Source organism: Macaca thibetana, chromosome 12 (assembly GCF_024542745.1).
Source record: "Macaca thibetana thibetana isolate TM-01 chromosome 12, ASM2454274v1, whole genome shotgun sequence".
Classification (NCBI taxonomy): domain Eukaryota; kingdom Metazoa; phylum Chordata; class Mammalia; order Primates; family Cercopithecidae; genus Macaca; species Macaca thibetana.
In genome coordinates, this window is record NC_065589.1 from 56,445,803 (window position 1) to 56,469,642 (window position 23,840).

Genomic DNA, 23,840 nt, shown 5'->3' on the forward strand with positions numbered 1-23,840 from the left:
TTTTAACTGGAGACTTTCTGAACTAGGATTCTGTTTCAGCTATCCATTGCCACAATAATGCTATGAAATAAGCAACCACAAAATAGCAATGACATAAAACATGTACTGATTTTTTGCTTACGAATGTATGGGTAGGCTGGTTGGGTCTACTTAATGCTAGCTGGGCTCACTCATGGGTTTGTGGTCCAATCCTATTTGATTAGCAACTTAAAAAATTTTTAGTTTATTTATTTATTTAGTGATAGGGTCTTACTCCATCACCCAGGCTGGGGGTGCAGTGGAGCGGTCACAATTCACTGCAGCCTCGACTTCCCAGGCTCAGGTGTTTCTTCCACATCAGGCTCCTGAGTAGCTGGAATCACAGATGCATGCCACCAGGCCGACTAACTTTTGTATTTTTTTTTGTTTTTTTGGTAGAGATGGGGTTTCTCCATGTTTCCCAGGCTGGTCTCAAACTCCTGGGCTCAAGCAATCTGCCCACCTTGCCTCCCAAAATGCTCCTCCAAAAAAGGAGTGTGCCACCATGCCCAGCCTGAGCAACTTTTATTTTTAAGGTAAGCAACTAAAGATAAACAGTTTGGATTTTCATGAAGGAAGAAAGTGAATACTAGAAATTACAGTCTGATAAATGGATCATGAGCAAAATGTCGAAGGTCCTGTTAACCAAGCCATGGAGAGAGGCATAATTGTCCCAAAATCCATTCATACCAAATTAGCCTTTCTTATGTCCACCTCCTTACCCCTTGCTCTTAGGGGTTGAAAAAGAATATTCCATACTGCAAAGTGCATGGTGTGGTGTACAAAAAAATCCTGACAACGTTGAAATTTGTCTCTCTGGTATGGAAAAGACAAAAGCAACCTAATAACCATAATGTTTTCATTGCATATAAATATATGACAACAATGATCATCTCCAAGATTAAGTTGGATGTAGCCAAATGATCACACACCCTAATCATAATGTCTTTTCAGAGGAGAACATTTAAAGTAACAACCAATCACTTAATGATATTATTTTTGTCTCATGTTGATATATTTATTCAACAGACCTTTATTAAGTTCACTTCCTGGGAGCCAGACTGTGATGGATGCTGGAAATATAAAAAGAATAGAACCCTGAACTTTGAAGATTCAATATCTAGGGGTGGTGTTAAAAACCTGAGCAGTTACAGCAATATTATAAGTGGTTTAATAATCAAATGAAAACTATATTTTAATAAAATACTTCTAATAAGTATAATAAATCTACAAAGGGCAACAGGAATACAGAAGAGGCGACAGTTAATTTTTTCTTGAAAAGTTGGAAATTTTGGAAAAAAATCCAAAAAATATAGGAAAAAAAGCATGAAACCATGTAGGAACATTTTACTGAGTCTTGGAGCATGGATTGCAAAAAGACACCTATAACAGCAGGAAAAGGACCAGCCTGTGAAAATCTCACAGCTTGAGATAGATTTATGTCCTCTGGCACTGGCAGATGATTTAGTCCTGCTAGAAAATGATGTGCATCATGTGAGGCAGAAAGGGTTATGGGAGTTGTGGCTAGAAAGCAGGTACCAACAGTAAGGTTGTTAAAGAGTTGGGCTTACCTAACAGTAAGCTTGTTAAACAGTTGGGCTGCAGTTTAATGATGTTAAGATGGAATTACTGTCTTTGAGGACAAGGTAGTAGGTAGTAGAAGGGCCTTATATACTAGGGATCTTAGTCAGAAATAAGGAGCCATTACAGAATTTTAAGTAGATGAATGACGTAGTTTAATTTCTGTTATAGAAACATTACTCTGACAGCAGAGAAGAGGTTGAGTTAGAGAAGAAGATGGGAGGTAGGGAGGATACTAAATTTGTGTAAGTGATGAGTTGAACTAAAGCAGTGGAAGGTGAATAAAGAAGAGGGAGTGGTAAACTGAGTTTGGAAAATCCTCTAGTCTTATTAATTAATTGAAAATGGTAATATAATGGAGAGGAGGGAATCTCAGATAACTACTAGCTTTCTTGCTCAAGTGACTAGTTAGATGATGGTGCTACTAACCGCTTAGCTGGTTATGTACTCTACTGTACATAGGGAATCTTATTTTTGTTATAAAATAATAAATTTATTTAGAAGATGGCTGATTTTGAGGTATTTGTGAAATATACAAAAGGAGCTGTTCAATGCTGGAAAATACAGACCTGGAGCTGAATATAGACTTGAGAATCATCACCATGTAACTGGTTATTGAAACCTGTAACATTCCATTACTTAGAGGCCTTGCAGAATTGTAAAAAAAAATCAAAGACAGAATCAAGGTGAGTGTGTCCATTAAACATAGAATATGTCCATTGTTCCACAGAACATTGGTGAAAATGTTCTGAAGCCTAATGTGAATGTTTCAAATATGTATGCTGTATTCAGTATTTATGCTTCCTCTTCCTAATATGGAGCTACCAACTTTAAATAGTAAAAAAGTTAATTTGAAAAAAATCCAAATAGGAGTAACATATTATTTCTTTCAAGACATATTTGTAACTATAAATTGAAAAGTATACTCTAGTCTGGGTGTGGTGGCTCATGCCTGTAATCCCAACACTTTGGGAGGCTGAGATGGATGATCACCGGAGTCCAGGAGTTTGAGACCAGCCTGGCCAACATGGTGAAACGCCGTCTCTACTAAAAGTACAAAAATTAGCCAGGTGCAATCCCAGCTACTTGGGAGGCTGAGGCAGAAGAATCGCTTGACCCCGGGAAGTAGAGGTTGCATTGAGCTGAGATCGTGCCACTGTACTCCAGCCTGGGCGACAAAGAGACTCTCAAAAAAAGAAAAAAAGAGAAAAAAAAAGAAAAGTGAACTGTAAAACAAAAATTGTGGAAAAAATTATTATATTCGTATTTTGTTGAATTTTCTTTTCTTTTTTAGAGAAAAAGTCTTGGTCTGTCATCTGGGCTGTGATCATAGCTCATTGCAGCCTTAAACTCCTGGGCTCAAGCGATCCTCTGCCTTAGCCTCTTGAGTAGTAGAGACTACAGGCTTGAGTCATGCCACCATGCCACCATGCCTGGCTAATTTTATTTTATTTTTGATTAGATAGGCTCTCACTATGTTGCCCAGGGTGGTCTTGAACTCCTGGTCTTAAGCCATCCTCCCACTTCAGCCTCCCAAAGTGTTAAGATTTATAGGCACAAGCCACCATAACTGGCTATAACTATTTTTCAGTGGGGTTAATGGACATGCCATTGTAGCTTGTGAAGTCTTAATATCTAAGCAGTATTTTACAGAATTTTATAAGGCATAAAAATATTTCCAATAGCACCACTTCAAATTGTTCTTCCACAATACATTTAGGATTTTATTTAATGAATAACCTGATGTTGATTAGTATAACTGGTAAATACTGCATTTATTTCCTTCTTAAAGATTCCTGTGTCTCTGCAGGCTGGGTTAAATCCCTTTTCTCTAGTTTATATATGACTAGAATATCCTTTTATCATGGCACTTATATTATTACTTTGAAATGCTCTATTTGCATGTCTATCACCATACACATCCTTATGTGAGTAATATATAAAACTGAAATTCAATTTCATGAAATAATATTTATATTTGTAATAGGTAATGTATGCAAATATTTTCCATGCTATTCCATGTCATTCCATCCTTTCCATCCCATTAGAAACATCAGTGCAACATAAAATACTGATTTAACAAATCTCTAATTGGTGTCAAGCTGTGGTTTGGAAAAAAAGTCCTAAGGCATATCTCTCTTATCCTTGTATTTCTGGTGTTTAGCATATAATCTAGTACTGTTTATTGATGACAGACCCATGGAATTTTTTGAGTACTGCAGATGTAAATTCTAAAACAGGAAAAAAAAATGCTGCTTCCAGTGTGCTTGGCATAGGATTTTCTAAATTCACATTTTAAGTAGTATTGTGTGCCACATGCCATAAATTGTGTTAAAAATAAAGAGCTGTAAAGGCTTATTGCATTGCATTATTGTAATCCTACTAATACCAGTATGATTTATCCACGTGCATCCAGGGGTAACATACTGACAAATTCTCAATTAACACAAGCATTTCTGAGCTTCTAGGAGGCAGCTCTCGTGTATTAAAAGCTTTATCACTTTCAACATGGAAGTAGCATAGAAGCTAAATAATTAGAGTATGTAAGAAAGAACAAACTTATTTAATATTACTTAAATGTAAGGAAAACTTATACATTTAAAATGACTACCCAGATATAAACGAAGACAAAATGATTCTTTTGTAAAATAAATAACAAAGTCTTCAAAAAAACCTGAAACAGTATTGAATAAATATTTAAAAAGTTAATAAGTATTTGTATTTATAGTGTTTTTATGAAGTTGAATATACAGATAGGTAAGTGAATAACATAAAAATTTGTTATAGAACTCATAATACATACATTTACACATATGTGTATTTTTTCTAGTAACTTCCCTGTTCTCTTGCTGTTACAGCTAAATTTAAAAATTTCAACCTATTTCTGTCAAGCATTGTTCCAGTTATACCACTAAGAATGCTTTTGCTTCAATTACCAATGATCTAACCGTTGTCCATTTCAAAGGATACTTTAGAATCTCTCTCTCGCTCTGTGTTTTTTTTTTTTCCCCCCAGATCTGCTCTATTTGATACTGTGGTCAGTCTTGAAATTTTCTTCTTCCTTGGCTTCTTTTCTATTTTTTTTTTTTTTTTTTTTTTTTTACGTTTTACTGACAGTTCCTCAATTTCCTCCCCAGGCACTCCCTCACTTGCATCTTCAATTTTTTTGTATCTATTCTTGTTTTAAATAGTCTTCATAGGAAACCTTACCTAGTTTCAAATATTGTTGGAACTCAGATTTCTAAATCTATGACACCAACCCAACATCTCTTCTGAAATGCAGATTCATACATCTGTCAAACTGCCTCCTAAATATAATTCCCATTTAAGTGTATTGAAGTTTCATCAAACTCTACATATCTGAAAAATAGTTGTTTCCCTCACCTTGCCCCTCATTCTAATATGAACAAACGTATTTCTTCTATTCTACTTTAGTTAATCATTATAGATTTTTCCTCTTTCACCTTTCCCTCATGTAATTATTGACTGAGGTGATTTTTTTTTTTTTTTTTTTTTTTTTTTTTTTTTTTTTTTTTTGAGACGGAGTCTCACTCTGTCACCCAGGCTGGAGTGCAGTGGCCAGATCTCTCAGCTCACTGCAAGCTCCACCTCCCGGGTTTTATGCCATTCTCCTGCCTCAGCCTCCCGAGTTGCTGGGACTACAGGCGCCTGCCACCTCGCCCGGCTAATTTTTTGTATTTTTTAGTAGAGACGGGGTTTCACCGTTTTAGCCAGGATGGTCTCGATCTCCTGACCTCGTGATCCGCCCGTCTCGGCCTCCCAAAGTGCTGGGATTACAGGCTTGAGCCACCGCGCCCGGCCGAGGTGATTTTTTTAGGTATTAAATATTTCTTGAGTATCTCCACATCTTTATTCCTATCCTGCCCATGTCAGCTAGCATGGTCAGGAAAACAGAAACCACTTTAGGTAGAAGGTATTTAATACAGGAAATTAGACACAACATGGTTGGAAATCAGAGGCAGGAAACATCAGAGGAAAGTGCTCTGGTATTTAGAAAACCCAGAAATGCAGGAATCACAAAGTTAATGCCAATAATCTCAACCTCCTGCAGGGCTGAAGTGAGTCCTAAGAGCTCTGTACTCATTATAGATCTTGGTCCCTCTAAAATACCCCTTGAAGCTTTGTGGGATCAATTCCTATGCATTCAGAAGCTATGTCTGTCTGTCTGAGGGCTTTATGTGACTGTATAGACATGCTGCATGTAAGTCAGAACATGAGTGTCAGAAAGTGAATGCCCCAGGAGCAACCTTCAACCACTGAGGATCAGAAGTTGGTGGATGAACATGGCAGCTCCTTACCCTCAGTGGAACAATTCTGAAGTATATTCTATATAATCCCTCCAAGGGTTTCCAGCAAGATTGAGCCTCAGTTGACTACAGCTGTAATCCATTTGTCAATGTCCTTTTATTGGCTTTCTTCCCTTCCTTGTGTCACTTTTCCACTTTCTTCTGCTTCTGGATGAACTCCGAAATAAGCTACCTGCTCTCAAGTCTTGTTCATAATTTAAGACATGATTTATGCATTACTTTTGGAGGTGGACAATACTTCTCTTTCTTTTCAAACTTCCACATTTTATGAGAGTGCATCTTGTTGGCAGAATTTAAGCCAGAAAATTTCTTGCAAGAATGTCCGACAAATACAGTTTTTAGGCTCTTAATTCTTGTGTTACAGGGAAGTATTTACTTAGAAAGGCAAGGATGACTTTGAATATCTTTGATCACATCATGACACCATCAATGTATATTTTAAAACATGCAATATGTATTATATTTATATGGCCCTTGGGATTATATATTATTCCATTGAATATCAACACACATTATCTAGCAGAGTCCACATCATCCAAATTTGAACTATACACATTTAGAGAATAATAACTATGTCATGCAGCATAATGCAACTATATCTTAAACATAAAAATATACTTACCATCTCCCCAAAAGGGAGACACAAAGCATTTCTTGTAGGTGCTAATTTCTCCTCTAGCTTACTCACAATCTCACCAGGATATTCTGTCAACTAAATGCTAAATTGAAACATTTCATTTTGTTAGATGTTAATCCTTTAAAAGCCTACGAACCTTGCATATTGTCTTTCTAATCCAGTTTTCCATTCTCATCCTACACTGTGCTTTGCCTGTCACTGCCTTCTGCAGCCATGCAGGCTTTCCTTGACTTTATTGTGTTCCCCAAGGTGGCTCTACCCCAGATATTGCACATGCTCTTTCTGATGTTCTAAGTGAATGTAACCTTTTTTCTTTTCTTTTCCTTTCTTTTCTTTTTCTTTCTTTTTTCTTTTTGACAGAGTCTTGCTTTGTCGCCCAGACTGGAGTGCAGTAGTGCAATCTCGGCTCACTGCAACCTGTGCCTCCTGGGTTCAAGGAATTCTCGTGCTTCAGCCTCTCAAGTATCTGGGACTACAGGTGTGTGCCACCATGCCAAGCTAATTTTTGTACTTTTAGTAGAGACAGGGTTTTGCCGTATTGGTCAGGCTGGTCTTAGACTCCTGGCCTCAAGTGATTTGCCTGCCTCAGCCTCTCAATGTGCTGGGATTACAGGCTTGAGACATTGTGCCCGGCCCCATCTTCTTCTTCAATTAACTTTTACATCTTATCACAAGGACCATTTCCTCAGGAGGGTTCATCTGACCCTGTAATTAAGCCAAAGTCCCTTAGTGTGTGTGTTTACATACATATATATGTATGCATACATATACATAAAGCCTCTCTCTCTACATATATATATATATAATTTCATAATGTTTCATTTCTTACTTCTTTATGATTGATTGGTTGATTATTTTTCCTCTCATCATATGTACCTCGATAGCATGATCATTTATATTTGTTATGTTTTTGCTGTTATGTCCCCAGCACCGAGTATAGTGTATAGTGTCTAGTACATGTAAGAATCTCAATAAATTTGTTAAATGGATAAACGAAAGGGTATTTTATGAAAAGGTTTATAAGGGTTACTGACATTTGTATCATAAACTTTATGATGTTATTATTACATATTACATTGTCTTAGAATTATGTTTTTCCCAAGACATGATTGTTAGTTGTGATTCTCAGTAATTCCAGAAAGGATACTTTTACCATTTTATCATCACTTAGTTGTAGTTTTTAAATTAATACTATTTTGGGGTTTAAATTATAAATCATTGATATTTTAATGTCATTTTATCAATGATTTACCAATTTTGAATGATTTACTTAATCCTATAGAATGCAGCAATGCATACGAGCATTAGCAAAAATTTTGATCCATAATATTGCAATAGTTAGACTTAAAAGCACAAATGGATTCCGTGTAAAATGAATTATTTATGGCTCTCTTGCTGAAGAATGTTAGTACATAATGCTCCCAAAATTTGTTTTTAAATCAAATGTCAGATAAATTAGCTGTGGGTCATTGTCCCAGTTTAATTGGTTTCAGTCAGAATATATGAGAGCCACTTCATTTAGAGGGTTTAAGTTGTGTCTTATTCATCTTTGGTTCCCCAGATCTAATAGAAGTCTGGATGCTTACTAGCTGGATCATATTTCAAAGGCCAGTCCAAGTTTATGGATTGGTACACATGGTGACTCTAATTTGGCTTAAGTAACACTCTAATTTTCTGCCGAGTCAGCAATCAAGAATACAAAGGTTATATACCACTAGATGGATATACATGAATGAATAAGCTCCTGCATATTTCCATAGTTTCTTATGGAGTTGTGCCCTTAGTCTATCACTATTGTGTCAATCAGGCTATAACACATCATAACTTGAAAGAGACACACAGTATATGTTCAGTGAATTCAAACTCTTTTTGTTCTTTGTTCTATAACCAGAATGAATTTTCCATACTTTTACTAGTAAACATATGTAATACTATACGTATAATGAGTACTTGTAATAGTGTGTGCATGTGTAAATTAATAGTATATGTAACAGTTTAGTGTTTATGATTTTAAAGAAAGCTTTTCTTATGGATACTAGTCATTAATAAACACTCTTCGTTGGGGAAATAAAATACATACTTTATTGTTTGTGTTTGTGTGTGTGTGTGTGTGTCTGTGTGTTTTGCGACAGCATCTTGCTCTGTTGTCAAGGCTCGAGTGCAGTGGCGCAACCCTGGCTCACTGCAACCTCCATCTCCTGGGTTTGAGCGATTCTCCTGCCTCAGCCTCCCGAGTAGCTGGGCCTACAGGCTTATGCCACCATGCCTGGCTAATTTCTGTATTTTTAGTAGAGACGGTGTTTTGCCATGTCGGCCAGACTGGTCTCAAACTCCTGACCTCAAGTGATCTGCCTGTCTTGGCCTCCCAAAGTGCTGGGATTACAGGCTTGAGCCACCCTGCCTGGCTTTTTGGGTTTTAAGTACAAGTCATTTTGCTTAACTGAAATTATACTTTTGATTACATCTTAGTTGATTGAAATTTGATGTGATCGTAAAGTTGTATATGTTTATACTTTCCTTAAAACTCATAGAAAATATAGTTTGTATGACTGAATAGATTTGGGCATTTTTAATGTAATTTAAATAATTAGATAAAGGACACATCAGGAACATAAGGATCTACCATAACTTGAGCATGGTACTGGATTGAAAATACGATATTGTTGGGAAAATTTGATAAACCTTAACACAATTTTCTTTGCCAACAGAATGCCATGTGAGTCAAATAAATTTTTTTGTTTTTGATTGTTTTTACTTTTATTTTGAATATTCTATATTGCCTATTTCATGGTATATAAAGAAATTGAGCAAGATACTACAAAGTTTATTTTCCCCTTCGGATTAAACTTTAAAGCATAATACTTAAAGTAACAGAAAACTGATACTTGTAACTATCTTTTGTGCCCCTGTGTATGTGGTCTGGTCTAGACGTGGAGGTCAATATTCTCAGCAACCTTTGATAAACTCTTCATTTTCAAAAATACCCTCTTAAGAAGATACCAGAGAAGTCATTATACATAGCCATCTGTTTTGAGCCTCTATAATGTAATGAAAATATAGGAAAATATTTTTGCAATTCTGGGGTCAAATATTTCTTACACAAGGCATAGAAAGCACAAACCATAAAAGGATAAAGTGATAAGTTAGACTTCGTAAAAGTTGAAAACTTATGCTCATCAAAGAAACACCATTACGAAAATAAGTAGGCATTTACACTCTTGAGAAAATATATACCATACATAGATTTAAAAAGTATTTAATCAAAATATTTAAATAATTTCTAAAACTCAATAATAGCTTTTGTGTTTAAACCTATGGTCTTTTTCAAATTATTTTTGACTATTGTGAGAGACATATTTGAAGTTGTTTTCTCCCCTTATTTGGATGTTCAGTTGTTCCAATACCTTTTGTTGAAATGACTTTCCTTTTGGTGTCTTTGTAAAAAGTGACTATATAATTGTTGTCTATTTCTGGACTCTTAATTCTATTTCATTGACCTATTAGCCTATCCTTATGCAACATTATTGTGTCTTGGATACTGTAACTTTTAGAATAAGTTTTGAAATCAGGTAATGTGAATACTCCAATTTTGTTCTTATTTTTTAAGATAGTTTTGGCTATTTTGAGTTCTTTGTATTTTCATATAGATTTTACAAAGTGCTTTGTCAGTTTGCACAAAAAGGAAACTGCTGTGCTCTGCTGGGGCTTCACATCTTTGTGCAGTGGTTTGGAAGGTGCCTCTAGACTGAACCACAGGTGATCGTGGGACTCACCTCATGACTTACCCTAATGTCACAGGTTACAGTTCTCTGCTACCTGTTGTCAAACATCTCACTTTGATGCTTCATATATTTTGCAAAGTTTTATAGTTGTTTCAAGCTGGATAGTTAATCCAGTGCCAGTTGTTCAGTCATAGTTGGAAGCAGAAAGTATACATAGAATTTAACACCTAGAATTCTATACAAAATGTAGGAGAATATTACATAGGAAATATGACTGTTCTTATATTTTTCTTCAACAGTTCAGAAATGTAGATTGGAACTATGATAATATAATACTATGTAAACAGAAAATGCTATTTAAAACAAGTTTAAAAATATCAAGCAAATTTTTGGTTGAATAAATGGATATTGTTTTGCATGATCAAGATTTTATTTTTTGTTTATTGACTACTTAGATAGGTTAAGTCAGTCGAACAATTTCTCTTTAATTTTCTTAATTAATTAAAGGTAGACAATTAACTCTTTTGGGAAACTTTAGAAATAAGTGTGGCATTTTGATGAAAAGTCTGTTTTAAATCTGCTTTACATAAATGCTCTTTTTTTGTGTTTGTGTGTCTTTAGTACCAATTGCAACAGTCCATTATTCAATGAGTCCAACAGTTTCAGTATGTAGTGGATGGGCCAGCTGGATTTCAGCGTGTACACTAACTGTGTAATTATGGGGAAAATATCTCTCACTTGAGACAGAAATTTAATTCCATTATTTAAAGCCATGAGATTAGATATTTCCTATGCATCATTTAAAATCTTCTAATTTCTAAAAAAAAGTATGTAGAGTATGCAAGGATTTGCTTTTATTTAAGTATTGATGACTTTAGTTTCTTTCTTAGTTTTTATGGAGACAGGGTTTTGCTCTGTTGCGCAGGCTGGAGTGGAGTGGCGTGATCACAGCTCACTGCAGCCTCCAACTCCTGGGTACAAGGGATCCTCCCAGCCTCCCAAGTAGCTAGAACTACGAGTGTGTGCCACCATGCTCAGCTAATTTAAAAATATTTTTGTAGAGATGAGGTCTTGCTATGTTGCCCAGGCAGGTTTGGAACTCCTGGCATCAAGCAATCCTCCTACCTCAGCCTCCTGAAGTGCTGGGATTATACCTATGAGCCATCATGCCCAGCCTATGACCTTATTTTTATCAATATACAATGTATTTAAAGGTCTTAGACACACACACAAATTTACAAAAACACACAAATAATTATGATGAACTGTCAAATGTTAAGTTTATTAAAGTGTGGCAAGTCAATTGATTTGGCTTGAAGTATGATCAAAAAGGTGGTTTTTGATAGTTTCTAAAGAAATCATAATATTGTCAACTTAGATAGGGAAATAAAGAAACTTAAATATGTTAGAATAACTAAACATAAACTACAATTGCTTATTGAGTTACTGAATAGTCCAGAACTTCTATGGGCCACAAAAATATTATTCTGACATTCTAATGGTTATTTTATTCTTTTTTTAGTTTTGGCAGCTAACTATGGACCCACCTATGTGTCAGTGTTAAGGCATTGACCCTTTGCCTCTCTGACCTAACTCCCATACAGAGTTAAACAATATTGAAAATCATTTTTTCATTGCGATCATTTACAATTTTGTGCTCCTTTACAGCCAATGGTTCCAGCAAGGGAATGGGAAATATGAGAGAGCGAAGATTATGGGTTTAGGAGACAATCTGAAAGTGAAATAAATAGGTCCTTGTGGCCAAATTAAATAGGACCTCATGAATTTTAAATTTCCTCAATTTAATGTTGAGGAAATGAATAAAGAAGAGAAGGATAGTACATTCTAACTTTCACCTATTTGTTTATTCATTTACTTAACAAACATTGATTGAGTTTCTACTATGTCTCATTTAGCATGTCAAAACTCTGGGAATGAAAGATGACTAAAACAGGATTCTTTTTCCTAAGGAAGGTCACAGTCTGATAGAGGAGGTAAAAACACATCCAATCACCATAACACAATGTAATGCATTAAGCTTTTACTCTACCACCATTATATTTAGTGTACTGAGGGAAGACAAATGAGTGAACAACTAATTATATTGGGGAAAGTATCTGGGAAGATTCTAGAGAAGATGTAACAATTGTCCCTTAATATTAAAAAATGATCTTTCTAAGGAGAGATATGTGGCAAAGATGGTTCAGGTGAAGAATGGAGGGAGCAATGTAAAAGATGTGAAGTGCAAGGCATGGTTGGAAAAAGGGAAGTCGTTTGGTATAAACAAATTTAAAGAATATGTTGAAGGAGTCATGGAGGATGAAACTGAAAAGCTAAATTGTGCCCAGGTTGCAATAATGTAAAAATGTTTGAATTTTACCTTGAAAGTTACTGACAACCATGAGATATTTCTAAAAGAGTAGTAACAGGAACAGATTTATACTTTCATTAATAACTTTAGGGGTAGGATAGATTAGGGACGATTAATAGTATAGGCAAGGTAGTGGAGTAAGAAATGATGGGGAAATGGGTAAGGCATAGGATAGATTTAAAATACAATTTGAAAGTAGTTACCTATTGCTGCAAAAATGATGACCTCTAAATTTAGTGGCTTAAAATGACAAGAAATCTTTATGTTCTCACACACTTTCTATGAGGCAGGAATTCAGGAGCAGCTTAGCTGGTTGGTCCTGGCTTCAGTTTCTTCATGTGGTTGCTGTTACATGTCAGCCAAGCTGCAGTCATTTAACAGCTTGACTGGAGCTAGAGGGTTCTCTTTCAAGATGGCTCAATCATATAGCAGAAAAGTTGGTGCTGGAAATTGGCAGGAAGCTTAGGTTCTTTGCTCCAAGGACCTCTCCATAGGGCTATTGGAGTTTCCCCCAAATGCACGAGGAGCAGCTTCTCTTAAAGTGAATAATGCAGGAGAAAGAAGGCTTTTGTGACCTGGCCTCAGACATCACACTCTGTGATTTCAGCAATATTCTATTGGTATCACAATTCAGTTCTACCCAGTGTGGTAGGGAAAAACACAGGGGTGTGAATTCCAGGACTGAGGTTCATTGGGAGCAGTCGTGGGGCTTGGCTCTCACAACTTTATCCTGAACATGCCAATCTGTCTCTTTGTGTGAGTCAGTTCTATAGTTCTTTCATAAAGGCAGGAATTGCTACTCACAATAGCAACTGCTCTTATTGCACTGGTCTATTCATGAATGCATAATAAATGCCTCCGTAACTTCTAGCAAGTGAGAAAGGTGCAGTGAATTTAGCTATTGTCTGGACTTCAGGCAGCAGGAAGAATGGGATTGGCTGCTGTCATTGTCACAAAGCTTGTTAACCCTAGAGAACACAGGAAGTGGAAGAGAGGTTCATTTTAAGTAACATCCAATTAACGAGATGGGGGGGAAATACATGCTGCTTTGATCTTTTGCTGAGATATCTCTCCCTTCTATCTCTGGGCTAGGAAACTAGATTGGTGCAAAGGTCAGTTTCTTATGGCAAAGGACAGGATGAAGGTGCCATTCTAGGCTTTTAGAATGTGTATGTGTTTATGCACGTGCTTGAAGTATTTTAAACACTCCTCTTATGTGTTTTAGGTATTTAAAATCCAGGAAACAAGTGATACAGTGCTCACTCTTTACTCTTGCTCTCCTAACATGCATATTTTATCTATTTAAAGCTATTTGGAGATCGTTTTCACTCCTGCATTTAACAGTTGTATGTATGTGTGTGTGTGTGTGTGTGTGTGTGTGTGTATGTACTTTCTCTTTCCATGCCCTTAAATTCTCATTTAGGAATACCTCTTGGACACTCAGTCATTCTCACAGAGAAAATAATGAAACAGATTTTTAAAAATACTTATTTTCAAGTGTGAAATAGAACCTATGTTGTATTAGTCAATTTTCACACTGCTATAAAGAAATACCTGAGACTGGGTAATTTATAAAGAAAAGAGTTTTAACTGACTAACAGTTCTGCATGGCTGGAGAGGCCTCAGGAAACTTAGAATCATGGTGGAAGGCACCGCTTCACAGGGTAGCAGGAGAGAGAATGAGTACCCACTGAAGGGGACAGCCCCTTATAAAACCTTCAGATCCCGTGAGAATTCACTCACTGTCACGAGAACGGCACTGGGGGAAACCTGCCCCCATTAATCAGTTACGTCCCACCAGGTCCCTCCCACCAGGTCCCTCGCACAACACTTAGGGATTATGGCATTATAATTCAAGAGAAGATTTGGGTGGGGACACAAAGCCAAACCATATCACATGTTCTAGAGACATCTCTTAATGGTTGCTCAAAAGCCTAACTGAATGATTGAGGTCATGCCATCCTGCAATAAAAATGTTAATAGGCTTTTAAACACATTGAAATGTACATTGTCCAGATGCTTTCAGGCATAATTGCAATGACATTGGGATCTTATTCTGAGTTGGCAATGTGCTACAATAATTTTTTTAAGTCAGCAGCATTTAATTGATTTGAGGATTATTCCTATGTTTGATATTTAGATGAGATTGACAAATACCCATTTTTCTAGAATAATGTTTTAATGCAAAATTTTTATGACAGAGTATCTGTGATGCCAAATGTTGCTCTTAGTTATTTTTCACAAGAGAGCATCATTATGATTTTCCATCAGTAAAATTATTTCACATTTTTAATTAAAGTTGGCTTGCTTTCTGTCAATGCGTTGAAAAATGAAGTTTTTTGATATATTATAAAAGTATTTCACTGGTTAGTGTTTCTACACAGAAATTATCAAATATAATGTCAGTGAAGACTATTTTGGGCAATAAAGTTTAGAATATTTGTATGTACCTTTTTCAAACAATGTGAAAGTCATCATGAAAATTGCAACACTTTATTAAGGATAGCTTTTTAAAATGATGTTGTAGAAAGAGACGAGATAAGACACAAAAACGATAAGAAAAACACTTTCAGTCCTAAATTCGTTATTTATTAGTGTGGTTTTTAAGTAAGTCACTTTATATCTTTACTTTCAATTCTGTGTGTCTTGGGATTAATAAATGTACTGTATAATCTTATTGTGAGGATTAAATGAGCTAATATATGAAATAATTTTAGTATACAGCCTAGGAATATTAGCATGTGATAAATATTTATTTCTGTTTCTAAATTTTCTTTATTCTTGCCTTCTAGTTGAAAAGTATATTAGATAATGGGTAAATCTAAGAAAACATGTTGCAACAAGAAAAAAATTTTGTGTAATTGTGTGCTCAGTTATTTCAGCTGTGGAACTGATTTTGCCAATAGATGTAGTTTGCTTAGGACTAAAGAAAAGTTTATTGTGTGAGATATTTTGAACAATTTTATTATAAGAATTATTTATTTTATGGAAGAATCTTATATAAAATATTTAAAGTAGGATCCACATGGTGGCCAACAAGATTATAATGATCATATTAATAATAAATCTGAATTCGTTTATATGAGACGTGAGATTGGCAATTGTCTTCAGCTCCCAGCATTTCCTGTTGTCTTAGTGGCCAGCTTTTCTTCTTTATATTACCTTATTGGTTCCTGTAAATATTTGTTGTCTGTGATTTCAAGCATCAGAATAAGCTTCCATCCTCAGGATTTATTTTTGGCAAGATAATTTCCTTTTCCTAAATGGAAATTGCCTGCTAGAGAGTCAGCAATAGTAACACAAATTCATATACCTGTCTTCATCTGCTATTTTCAAAAGCCCAAAGAAACAGCAACAACAACAAAAATAATACCTGATTATACCAAAACAGAAAAGAGCAAAACAAATCAACTTTGACCTAAATAGAGAAAAATAATCCTCCCTCTTTTTTAGCTTCAGAATGATAGCATACTTCCTAAAGCCTTACCATAAATAGCATTATTTGCAACATGGCCAATTTTCTAATATACATATACTCATATAAAACAGGGATCTTAGAAATCAGCAGTTTCAGTTCCAGGTCTTCTGAAAGCTCATAGAATTCTGCTGAACTCTTGCTGACAGCTTTGGGGATTGTACCTTTGATGGTAGGGCCAGCTTTTCTTACAAATTTTTCCTTTCCTTCAATTTGAAAATAATATGTACTACAAATGCTTTGATTTCTTATAATTGCCATCATACAGTTAATGACAACTAAATTTTATTATAATAACACCTAAGTATGAACCTAAAATTCAGATTGTCCTGGTTTGTTTTTGCAAAACTGGTGTAAGTTCCCTAACAATCTGATCATTGAATTTATGTTTACTCTTTACCCAAGGTTAAACATATCATAATTGGACAGTGTCCCAATAAAATAATGTTATGTATTATATCCAGTCTCTCAATGCTCATGAGGATTTATTCTCGTGCTTATTTTACTATACTTGTTTTTTTTTTTTTTTTTTTGCCTTTTTAATCTTCTCATGTTTGCCTTCAAATGATTAAGAAAATGGAGTGCGGATAATAAAATGAGAGGAGTCCAGGTGCTTCATTAATATAAAGGACATTCCACTACTTTAAAAAAAAAAAGTTTGTGATTTGAGATCAAATGGGGAAGGTAAAGTTGAAAAGTGCTGACATGTTACCAAATCATCAGCATTGTGAAACAGCAGGTACTGGAGCCATTCTAGATATTCATTTATGTTGACATTTTTAGGACACAAGGGAGAAAGTGTGGCTGTCAGTTATCTTATTTTGCTACTTTTGTAAAAGATCTGCTGATTCCTTGTGTATAGCTCAGGTATCATTTCAAGTTTTTCCTTGCTCTAAGCATCACGTCATCAGCCTGGCATCTTGTGCCTATCTCTAACTGTACTATTTCCTTTCTTCTCAATTTATGTGACTTTTTTCAAGATACTTCAGTATTTATCTCATTTAGCAGCAACAACATTCATGTATAAACAGGAAATAATTTTGTTCCTTCATTTCATCAAAAGCCATGTGTTGAAGATTCCTTTATTTATTTATTTATTTATTTATTTTTTGAGATGGAGTCTTGCTCTGTCACCCAGGCTGAAGTGCTGTGGCCGGATCTCAGCTCACTGCAAGCTCCGCCTCCCAGGTTTACTCCATTCTCCTGCCTCAGCCTCCCCCGAGCAGCTGGGGCTACAGGCGCCCGCCACCTCGCCCCGCTAGTTTTTTGTATTTTTTTAGTAGAGACGGGGTTTCACCGTGTGAGCCAGGATGGTCTCGATCTCCTGACCTCGTGATCCACCTGATTCCTTTATTTTCTAATGCAGGCACTGGGGAATAAAACCTAATAAAATATGGTGCATAGACTGGGGAGGGTGACGATTTCTCCTACTGTGCCTTGTCTCCAAAGAAAAGGAGGAAGTAAAAACTGAAAAATAACAGACTGATTGGTGCCACTGGCCAGGACTGCAGGTTAAAGATTAACCCCTACCCTAACCACTTGTGCTATCTATAGATCACAGACAATGGTATGGAGAAATACTTGCCTTGCTCACCACCCCCATCTAGTCACATACCCCATGCTTGCTTTGCTCAATCTATCATGACCCTGTCACGTGGACCCCTTAGAGTTGTATGCCCTTAAAAGGACCAAGAACTCTTTCTTCAGGGAGCTTGGTTCTTGAAATGCAAGTCTGCCGATGTTCCCGTCCAAATAAATCCTCTTCCTTCTTTAACCCGTTGTCTGAGGGGTTTTGTCTGCAGCTCATCCTGCTACAAGACAACTCAATGTGCAAGGAAAAAAGTACTGGTAATGACAAGTAAAGTGATACAGGTTACAGAAGATGGGCATTCATATCACTTAGGGCAGTGGTGGTTCTCAATCTTGTTCGCACATTATAATCACTGGGGAGGTGATAAAATCTCTGTCTCCAGGCGCCACCCAACACCAGTTAAATCTGAATCTCAGAGGATGGGACTCAGGACCCAATATTATTTTTAAAACTTTCTAAGTGATTGAGATGTGAGACCGAGTTTGAGAACCACCAGTCTGGATATTTAAATATGAATTCCCAGGAGAGTTGAGACTTGAGGTTTTCTTTTTTAGAAGTATGAAGAAGCAGAGAATGTCATAATAGGAAGAAAGCATACCTTTTTAAAGAGTCAAAAGACTGAAAAACAACATGACAAATTTAGCAACTCACAAGTTATTCAGTATGGCAAAAGAAAAGATAGTGAATAGAAGGTTATAAGGCTTGAGGGAAGGGTAGGCACAAAACTAATACTAACGGACCTCGACCTATTTATTTCCAATATAAATGATTGTTGTAGCAACAAGATGGGCATGGGAAAAAGGAAGTGAGTTTAGTGTAGTGAGAAAGGAATAGAAAAATAGAAATGGAACAGTAGAAGTGGGTGGCTATGAGGAAGAAATGTAAAACCAGAGTGTATAGGCTAGTACCCTTTGGAAGGAGCCAGAAACTGAAATGATCAGAGGCAGAGCGATGGGTTGGGGAATGGGGTAAGACAATTTTTGATTGAGGTAGGTCAGGTTTGATATTCAGTATTGAAACTAGGTGTAGAATGAATGTTTCATTTTTTGAATCTTCCATGGTGTGGATTGGGGGGCTGGAAAAGAGGGTAGAAGGAACTAGATAAGAAGGTGCATATCCTCTGTTACCTGGCTGGAGGGATCTGGGCTCAGTTTTCAGGCATGGAGATTCACCTGGGCTGAGGAGTAGATAGTGAGGTTGCTACTTAATGCTCACTTTAATACTCGGGATTGAAATCTATGTTTCCATATCTCTTCATGCTCTCTACTCTGCATTTCCCCCACATCTCCTGTACATCAGTCTGAGTATGGAGAGGAACCATACACCTATTTCTAAATCCAATTTGCTATTGGAGAAGAAACTCCTACACACAATTGATTAAACAAGACTTTCTGTGATTCAGGGAGTGGACACAGCTGAGCATATAGAGAATAGGCTCTCATTATTCAAACATGGAGGCATATGGAGATTGATAGTGATAGATTCTCACTGACCCATTTACTTCTTTTATAGGATTACCTAATGAGAACTATGGTTTGCACTTGGAAAGGGCATCTCTCTTACATGGGATATAGTTTGTAACCATGTAAAAGAGACTATCAATTATTCATAGAAGGTTATTGCTCACACCCTCAGGCTGATTTGCATGAATGAATGAGCTGATTTAACTGATTAGCCATAGACAAGTACTGGTAAATACACCACCACTCTGTCACCCAGACTGGAGTACAATGATATGATCTTGGCTCACTGCAACCTCTGTGTCAGGTTCTAACTGATGTCTGAGGGGAGTTGGCAGGGTGAATGGCAGGTAGCTGGAAAACCACTTGAGGAATAGTAGACAGTTTTGACATGGCTTTACTCTTTCTCTGGGTGTGAGCAAGCTGTATGTACAGCATCAGCAGCATAGTTATACCTTTTACAGACAATAGTGGTTCCGAGCCAAGCATGAGCTCATGTGGGTGATCACCTAATGCACCTCACGTGGCATGGTTACATAATGTGTGGGGTTGTGCACCTGTACTCCAAACCTGCTGAGTCATGCTGCGCCAGAAGGCTGCCTCGGTCTACTCCTGACTAAAAAGCAGCCATTTCCCTTACACTCCACCCCCTAGGCTGAGGGCATCCTCTGGGCAGGGACACGTGCCCATAAGGCAGAGCCCTGAATCCATAACCCACAACAACAATACAGAGAGCAACAGCTCACTGCTAGGAAACCAGATATGCTACTTATGACTATTAGGGTCCATTGTAGGCCAGAGCCTAAGGGTGCCTACCATCTCTGCAGAGGGTCGTCAGTAAGGCTCTTGACTCCATTAATCTCTTGTGAGAACTGTTGCAGGACTGCTATTATGTTTGCCAATTGTCAGCGATAAAGGTACAACATTGTGTTCCTAAAAGGGAACAGGGGCCTCCTTGGGCAGTAGTTATTATGTCTAAGGCCATTTGGTTTTGCAACACCACCTTTCTGATGTGGCCAGTAAAGTGTTAACAGGAGGAGGGCCACTTGGGTGTAATTCAGAGCCTGAGTGGTGTGCTCTGCAAGAGCAGTAACTTTTGCTTATGACACCCACTCCAGAGATAGTCATTGCCAAGGAGTAGAACCACCAGGGTGCTCGTTGAACTTGCAAAAACCAAGAGTGCAGTGCTTCCTGGTTATGTGGGTGTCTGGACAATATGGGGAGAACAGTGGCAGGTACATAAGGACACCCCCAGATACAACGTCTAGTCCAGTCCGCTGATAGGTAAGGCCACCTTGTGTCCCCACAGACCCATAAACCCCTAGGGGGCATAAAGTCCATTGGAGCCGACCTTAGTGGGGCTGCTTGTTCTACCACACCTTCCGTGTGGTGATACGTGTTATGTTTTCACAGGCTGTGATGGGTACCCATCCCACGGTGGTATTACCCAATGTTGCTGTATGCACTATGGTGCCTGGGCCAGGGGTACTACATGTTCCCCCACTAGCCAGCCTCACCCATCATAAACACTATGGGCCAGCAAGGGAGGGCAGGTGCACCACGGGTTTTGCGGCATCCTTTGTTCAAACCTTGCTGCGTTGTGTTCCAGGTGTCGGCCATCGGACCCCAAGTCTCCAGCCGTGTTATCTGCAGACTGTGATTGTATGTGCCAAGGTAAGTCATCACAGAAGCTGCTGCTGGAAGGGCAGTGCAGATCCATCTGTTGGAAACATTGGTCACCTCAGTGTAGGTGTGGGCGCAGTCCATAATGCAGTTGGAGCATGTTAACTTATGGTCAAGATCACAGCGCAGGCACAGATACTAACAGAGGTGAATCACATCTCTCAGGCAAAATAGAGGCTAATCTTTCATCCCTGAATAACAATGCAACCACCCAGGGCTTTTGCCCTGGGCGATGGTACCACACCTTCTCAGCTCACCATGGTTCCTTTGAGTCCTGTATCTGGGTCAAAGTCACAGGAGAGCTCATAATATGCCACACAGACAGTACATATATTCCCTGGAGGAGGGTTCCTTCCCTGGCCGTTCCACTATGAAAAGTCAACTGTGTGGGGCTTGTTTTGAACACCCAAGGAGTGACATGCAAGTCATATTGTAAGTCCTCCTCCAGGGAGCTACAGTGGCCAACCACCGGCATTGGCTGCGGGGGTAGGGGGTGGTTGGAGGGTCCATGGCCACAGCCAGGTTTTCTGTTCTCCTGCCTTCAGGGCACTGGGACGGTCAACAACAGGTTACCATTTGTCCCTATACCTGGTCGGAGGAGGTCATCCTTGGTACCTACCTGCAACTGAATGGGGGCAGGGCCAGGCCGCCTTTCCATGCCCATTCATTCAAGGTTTGGAGCACCGGGTCCAGTCTGGAACTCCAGCCCCACAAAGATAGGGTTGTGACTTGCAAGCACAACTCATTCTTCAAGAGCTCGTTATATCACTCAGTCATACCCACAGCTTGCAGGTTGTATGGCACATGGAATCCTCACTTTATGTCTGTTTGTTGTGCCCATTGTTGTACCTGTTGTCCAGTGAAATGTGTTCCCCTATCACTCTCAACGACGAGAGGGCGAACATACATAGCACATAAATGTTGCAGGGCCTGGATGGTGCTCTGTTGGTCAGCCGCCCTGCAAGGGTAGGTGAACAACAGGCCTGTGGCTGTGACCATAGCTGTTAGTCATGAGTATACCCTTGTGACTTTGGCAGAGGCCCTATGTAATATACTTGCCATCTAGTCAAGGGCACTTTCCCTATCATCACTTGTTGTGTAACACTGAGCATCTGCCTCCATTTAGGGTATGCCTGAGCTGGGCATTTCTGACAAGCCTCCCAAATATATTGTGTGGGCAGGGACAGACCCCAACGTTTATTGACCTGTTGCATCAATTTACCCTCGGCATGTCCAAGTTTCCGGTGTAGCCACAAGGCCACATCTCATGTAGGTACTGACTCTAACCATCGTACCTTGGCTGAGGCATTTGCCTCATCATTGCTGGGGGTGGCCAAAGGCATATGGCCTGACACATGATAAATAGTTATATCTTTCTGATGACCCATTTCCCAGGGGTCTTGCCACATGGCTTGGCCCTAGATGTGTTGGTGGCCGACTAGTCACTTCTGTATTTTCCAGGTAGTTAACAACAAGGTTAAGCCTTGACAGACCACCCAGCTATTGGTACAGATTACCATAGGTGTCACCCCCTTGGTGATCACCATCCATACTGCTCTAAGTTCAGCTCATTGGCTACTTTGTCCATACCTGGTTTCAAAGCATATGATGTCAATACTTGGTTGGACTGCAACTCCAAGCAACAGTAGCACCTTGGCTAGACCCATTAGTGTACCATGCCCTATTAGGAAGGGGGGACGCCCTTCCTTAAATGGTGAAGGCTCAGAGTCTAGGTGCTGCTCAGGTCCCATGGCCTTATCTTGCATTAGGACTACAGGTCCCAAAATCTGTTGCAACTCTGCTGCTAAGGGACTTGTCCTCCACTGCTCCAAGTAGGCGCCCACTTCACCAAAGTGGATGTCTATGCCATCCCAGTCCAGGGGGTTGTTACCCATGAATGCACCCATCCCGCTACCAGGTAAGTCATCCACATGACAACTGCAGCCCATCCTGTCACACTCTCATAAGCCTGAAGGGCGGCATATACAGCTGCTAGCTGTTTCTCTGTCAAGGAAAACTAGAGCTCGGCTTCCTTCCATAGTTGGGACCAAAAGCCTACTTGCATTCTCAGCCACTCTGTGTGCTGCCACAGGCCTCAACCAAAACCATCTGTGGTCACATGCACATCCGGCTCAAACGGGCACCCCTGGTCAACTACCCATAGGATTTGTGCCTGCTGAATAGCCCACTGGGCTGCTAGGAAGGTGGTCTCAGCCACATCATCCCAATCCCAGGTAGAGCCCTTCTTTGTTAACAGATGCAATGGTTTTTATCATATGAGCTAAATGGGGCACAAATGTCCACCAGTATCCCAGGAGGCCCACAAAAGTTTGCAGCTGCTTCACCATAGAGGGCCGGAGATATGTCTGAACCTTATAAATGATAGCCTCTCAGATGGCCTTTGTCTTACCTGACCGGATAACTTCCAAAAATTTGGCAGATAATCCAGGTCCTTGGACCTTGGATTCATTAACAGTCCAACCACATGCTACCAAATGTTGCTGCAAAAGGGATGCAAGATAATCAGAGATTAACATAATATCATCAATATATTAGAATAGGCAGGCCCCTTCTGGACATTGCCAGGTGGCTAAATCTGTGACAATGAGACCATGACATATGGTGGGGCTATGCACAGAGCCCCGTAACAACATTGTGAAAGTCCATTGTTGCCTGTCCCATGTGACGGTGAACTGTTCTTGGCTCTCTGAAGCAATGTCAATGCAGAAAAATGCATTGGCCAAGTCCACAAGTCCACTACATAGTGGTATGGTCCCAGTTCCATTCTCATATGGTTCATCAAATCCATGATTGATGGTACAGTTGCATGCAAAGGGGGTGTTATTTTATTCAGTTCCCAATAGTCTGCCGTCATCTGCCAAGTTCCGTCAGTCTTTCTAGCTGGCAACACTGGAGAATCATAGAGGCCGTGGGTTCCTCACACTATCTGCACCTTCTCCAGCTTTTTAATTGT

At 38.7% G+C, this 23,840-nt stretch overlaps 1 long non-coding RNA gene across 2 annotated transcripts in view; it reads left to right on the forward strand.

The window, feature by feature from the left end:
• The window catches only part of LOC126932674 (uncharacterized), a 62,824-nt gene that overhangs the window by 26,228 nt on the left and 12,756 nt on the right, over nucleotides 1–23,840 (forward strand). For both annotated transcript variants that reach the window (XR_007718275.1, XR_007718276.1), the window contains exons 2-3: nucleotides 418–554; nucleotides 20,793–20,857. This is a non-coding gene — a long non-coding RNA (uncharacterized LOC126932674). The remainder of the gene's footprint in view (nucleotides 1–417; nucleotides 555–20,792; nucleotides 20,858–23,840) is intronic.